The following is a 6059-nucleotide window of genomic DNA, read 5'->3' on the forward strand; positions in this document are numbered from 1 at the left end:
CTAACATTTCTTACGGACAGTCTTTTCAACTTTATCCACTATGTAGAGGGTGAGTGACATCTCACTGTAGATTTTATTTGCATGCAGGCATAGATGCATGAATGAATTAAATATAGCTTCCAAAGAAGTAAAAGTCTTGACTACTTTTGAACACCCCCAATTATTACAAACTCAATCAACACTACATACTTTGTACTTAAAAAATTAAAACAAAAACAAAACGACTTCACAGTGTAATAAAATCTTCAAAATATGCTTTACCCAATACCATCAATACATTTCTTTTTGGAGTGTTCCAATTTTGATCCTAATTGAAACTGTACCTAATAGTTTCTCAAATAAAATTTCAGACCTCCTATGTCCTTAAGTTTGATTTGGATCCTCCTCCTTTCTGTTCCTTGTTATTTTGGACTTGTGTTTATTGAGAGGCGTGGCATTTTGTATTATAAATTTGTGTTTATTTACCTGCGTCCTCCACCAAATTGTAAGTATCCTACAGGTAATGATGATGTGTTATTTTAGGTGGCATATTCTGTGTCTTACAAAATATTTGGTATGATAAAGTTTTTGTGCAACGAATTACTATCAGGTTCATAACTCTCTACCTTGGAAAAGCTCTCTGTCTATATGGAAAGAAGATAAAGCAGAGGGAGGCACACACAGATAATGGCAGGATAGACAAAGATATAATGAAAGAAAGAGACTGAAATTTTAATGTCTCATAGTCTTGTTAAATTAATCCCATATATTCAAGTAAATAATGAATAAATGAATGAACGAATGAATGAACGAATGACCCCCATATCCTTGTACTAAATCTCCCATCCCACTGTGATTGGTAGGATGATGTATAATTTATCATCCAAATTAGGATACTAATGAGAATAAAAAGGACATTTTAAGATGGGATGCTGGAACAAGAGTTATAATCTAGTTCATACAATAAAAGGTATAATCTTAAGTAGTTTGTGTTTAAGCTAATTTGAGTGGGTTTCTAGTCCTTGTAACTCCAAAACTCTTGATATATTATAAATATTTGATACTATATGATCCTTTGATTTCTTACAGAACTATATCTCAGAACAGGAAAGACTTAGGAGCAGTCTTGCATGATCCATGAGAGGACATTGAAATGAAAAGCACATAATTCCAGATCCTGTCAAATAAAAATTATTAAGGATTAACTGAATATCTCCATTCTGATGATCCCAATGGATTCAACTGCATTTCCCACCTGAAGTTTTATGGCATTCAAAGGCACAGGTGTTCCTACCTAAAAATATCTGTTAAGAATATACAGTGGAAAAATCTTATAAGACCTAGAAAGTGTTGAAGAGAGATGGGATGCATTTTAGGAGCTTTTTCTTAGACTGAATAAATGAAGAGGCTCCAAAGGGGGTTCGATCTAAGAAAGTGAATCAAGGAAAAGTGTCTAAAGTCCATGTTTTCATGGTATGTATATTCTAAAACAAAACCAGAAACAGTCTTTACACAGAGGTGTGAGGAGTTCCTTTGAAGAAGGAAACATTGTTATGCAAATTGTTTCATAATCCACAGGGAGTAGTGGGGGTGGAGGTCAGTTCTCCAGAGGTCAAGTAAGAGCTGGAATCTTGGAAGCCTTTAGCATAGGAAAAAAGCTTCAAACAATCTGGACTACAGAAAAAAAAAAAAAAATCCCTGAAATTAAACATGGGAGCCTTTAAGTCTCCGCAGCTCTCATGCCCCACATAAGAAAGCCTCATTGTTATCATGAGATCACTAGGTAAGCAGACAATTTACAGTTTCATCCAGGAGTCCTCCAGACTTGTTGTTCCTTCCTTATGACTTCTTAGACAGCCATATCTGTTTTATAACTCTTCAAAAGCCTTATAATACATTACTTTTCTGTGTGTGTTTCCTTTCTAGACTGAACTCTCAAAGTGGAACTGTTTGGTAATAATCTGCTTTCTGTGCATATAACACTGGGAGTAAAACATTATAAGGGCTGAGTAAATCTTTGCGAATAAGTAGAAAAATAAATGAATGAATTTTCCTTCTCTTAGTATTTGTTTCTGTTTATCATCAAAAATTTAAAGAAAAGACCAGATAATTTCTAAATATACCACCAACTTTAAATTTGGTGTTCCAATATTCTCTAAGTAATTTTTAAAATATACTTTCAAAGGCTAAAATTACTTTACTGTGATAAAAAAAATGACATTGAAAGCCCTCTGTTTCCCTTTTACATTTACTGTATTAACATTTAAAACCCTGGTAGTTATACATGAACATTAGAGAGCCTATTTTTAAAGAAGTATTTATGATTGAATAGGAAATGCTAGGAGGCAGAAATTCCAAATAACTCTACGACATTACTGCACTTAAAAAATTTGCCATTAATTTTGAACAATGGGTTGTTTTATGTGCGTGACACCCTATCTTCAAATGCCAAGAATTATAAATAGCATTTCTATAATAATACAGAGATTATAGAACAGTTTTCTCATACACTATTCATTGATTTTCAAATAATTTTTAGGAGAAAGAAATGTTCCCTCATGAAATTATGTTATTGTTCTTGAGTCTGTTCTGTGATTCCAACAATAAAACAGAGTCAAAATGGTGTTATTATGGACAGAAAAAGACAGGAGATCCTGAAGTCCCAATCACTTGGCCTTGCTCCTACCCCCTTCAGTGAATTCTGAGATGCTTCCAGTAAACCCTAGCACTCTGTGGAACCCAGTTTAAATGGCATTAACTACGTAACAAGGCTTTATTTATTTATTTATTTATTTATTTATTTATTAATTAAAATATGGAATGCTTCACGAATTTGAGTGTCATCCTTGGGCAGGGGCCATGCTAATCTTCTCTGTATCGTTCCAATTTTAGTTTATGTGCTGTCGAATTGAGCAATGTAACAAGCCTTTAAAGATCTGATGCATTGAATATAACACTAAGAGAGATTAAACAAATTTCTCAAGGTCAGAGGATATGTATATAATGGACATAGGATAAACCCACATATTCAGACACTAACTTTCATATCATTCCTAGTTCACCAAAGTCGGATATGAATATTTTTAGAGTCTACTGACCCATCCACTACAAAGTCATTCATCTCTACAGTAAATCTGTGAAATCACTTTCTCCTCCTCCTTCCATATTTGCTACCCTAGAGAGCTGTGTACTTTCATTGAGCAAGCCTTTTCGTCCTTCATTTCCATTCTAAATAAGTTATCCCTGCAAGAAAGCATTCGCCTAATTCTCCTTTATATCATGTCTCTCTCTAAGGCAAAAGACACAGAAGGTGACAACAAAACATTCATTGGTCATATTTTCTGTGCCAGTTTGAGAACTGGTTAAAAATCTCTACTCAAATGAAGCTCCCCTAACTTATTCTTTGGGGCCATTTGCACACAGATGCCATGGGTTCTTAGGCTTACAGGTTCCATGCTGCATGCAGTCAAGCTAGGTCTGTAGTTTCTCTTCTCTCTCATGGATAATTTTCTTCCCTAAAATTAACTATACACTAGCCTTGACTTATCAGGGGAAGCTGGTTTTCTTTAGAGAAGACTGAGTAGACAAAGAGCAAAGAAGACAAAGTAAAGAATACCTTTTTGCTTCATATGCAACTAATATCCTCTATTACGTATTTTCCAATAATAACTTATACATTGATACTTTACAATCTTTGACACTTATAAATCTTCACATGGCATCTGCCATCTGCCTTCCATTGGTGACAATTTGAATGAGAAAGGGTAAATAGTTTAGACTCCTATTCAAGGTATCATCCTTATGATGACTTCACAAATAAAATCAAACAATTGTTGAAATATGTGCAGAAGTACCCTAACGTGAGCATTCTACCAGAAATTAATTTGCATTTTTCTTTACTGTTTTTAGCAAGACAGATTATCAGCAGTATCAAGTCAAAGGCAGGGACAGAATATGACCTTTAAAAAATATCTTTCTTGTTCTTTCAAGAAATATGTAAATGGTCTTTTATTGTAGTTGTGTAACTATAATGTTAGCAAGCCTAATATTCCCAGAATATATGTAAAACTGGTTGAAAGAAATATCCCCTTTTCTGCAAAGAATACATTGAATAATAGCTTCATTTGTCTCACAAAGAGAAAACAAACCCAGGTGTTAGGAAAGAATTATTTGATGGGAATAGCAGGCAGTTTGTGGGTCCATATACTGTAGTCACATTCTCATTTCAGGTCATGCAACCAACTTATAACTACCAGCACCTGAAATTCCTTTCCTGGGTGGCTCTGGGAGCCTGTTCTACCATATGCATGGGAGAATGAATCATTACCCAGGAAAACCTTAACCTGTGGCTGACCAGAATTGGTAGACACATGGCTCCTTTGGTTCTTAAATTAGAAAACTCTGAAGCAAGACAATACTCATTATGAGAGTTCTATAATAGAATTAAACTTTAGTTATCTAGAGGGTGGCATGCTTGGTAAATCAGGTTTTAGCTTCCTCCATTTTCTCTTTCATTTTCCTACATTCCTACCAACGTTTCTTGGAATTACTTTTAAATATGCTAATTGCATTCAGGTCCTTTTTTGTTGTTGTTGTTGTAGGGTCTCTTTCTGAGGCAATCTAAACTAAAACAGAGGTTAAAATGCTTCATAATCATTTTTAAAGCTTGTGGGTTCTTAATCACCAGGGAAAAACAGGGAGCACTGGTAATTCTAGGTTGTATGAAGGAGGAGTCCTTGTTACTGAGGTCCAGAATGGACCCTCAGAAATGGCTTTGTATTAATACCCTGATAGAGCAGTGGCTGGTAAGTAATGATGTCCATACATATATACGGCCCAGACGTGTCAGGGAATGAAGTCCTATTGATTGGACTTAGAATGGGGAAATCAAATTGCTTGGAAAACAAGTGTAAACATTCTTTGCAGGACACTGGCAAGAAAGGTTCCAGAGGCTAAAGCAGGGGGTTCAACCCACTGCTATGAACTGGAACTTAAACTTTTAAAACAATGTTAGTCTAGTGAGACAGACCAGACCACATTGGCTTAAGGCAGATAGTAAGAGGGTAGGAAGCCCACCTAGTGGAGAGGCTTCTACCTGGGAAGACACTAATCTAACATTTTTTAATGTCATGGAATTGAAAGATTTTTCCTAGCTTTTGCTTTTAACACTAGACTTGCCAAACATCACATGTAAGCTCATATTCATCACACCAAGAGGACATGGTAGCTTGATCTATCTGAAGACACCTGAAGGGAGTTCATGTACCTCTGTATGCATGATGAAGAACGGGAAGGATAATAGAATTAGGACCTTCTCACTATTATAAGCACTCTGTGGATTGGGACTGGACATTCTTGATATGTACATAGGACAAGCCTGGCTCTCATGAAAGTCCTTCCATGCACTTTCCTGGCTCCAAATTCTAGAAGAACTCAACCAGTTATTGGTAATAAACATCTCTTTATTCCTTTGATCATTCCTCTGATAATAATGCCTATATCAAAATTATGTAGAGGAGTAACTATCGATCTATCTGAAGTTCCCCTCCTTATATTTATTTAAAATTTCTCATTTCATGGTTAAACCCTATCTGAAATAGTTTCCAACTACTTATATCAAGTATTTATTGAGCATTTACTATGTGTCAGTCACTACTTGTGCATGAGAGGGATAGCAACGAAAGTGGACAAGGCCCCTCAATTGATAGAGCTTATATTTCAGTGGTATAAACATTATCAGATACTTACTATTATAGCTAGTTAAGACAAAAGATTTTTTAAAAATGCATGAAATGACCAGTATTCAAGATAAATAAAACATCCTCTAGGTCTTTTTATTGTCAATCCTTTTGATAAATAAGGTACATATAAATTATTTGGTTTAAATTAATATAATTTTAAGCTTAACTGAATATCAAATGCCTTATTAGGTTATACAGTCATGACCTAACTCCTGTCAAAGAACATGATCCCCTTAAGCTCTATACCCTAGCTAATAAGAACCAATTCCAGGCCCTAGAACAATTTCTCTTTTATGCCTCTGTACTTCACAATTACCATTCCTTCTGTTTAAATGACTT

General features: G+C 35.0%; 1 non-coding gene across 1 annotated transcript; it reads right to left on the reverse strand.

The window, feature by feature from the left end:
• Window positions 1-2788: 2788 nt before the first annotated feature.
• LOC122234440 lies at window positions 2789-2895 on the reverse strand. The gene has a single exon (XR_006212228.1). It is a non-coding gene; the product is annotated as a U6 spliceosomal RNA (small nuclear RNA).
• Between the last annotated feature and the right edge of the window lie 3164 nt (window positions 2896-6059).

The sequence above is a fragment of the Panthera tigris genome, chromosome E2 (assembly GCF_018350195.1).
Source record: "Panthera tigris isolate Pti1 chromosome E2, P.tigris_Pti1_mat1.1, whole genome shotgun sequence".
Taxonomy (NCBI): Eukaryota; Metazoa; Chordata; class Mammalia; order Carnivora; family Felidae; genus Panthera; species Panthera tigris.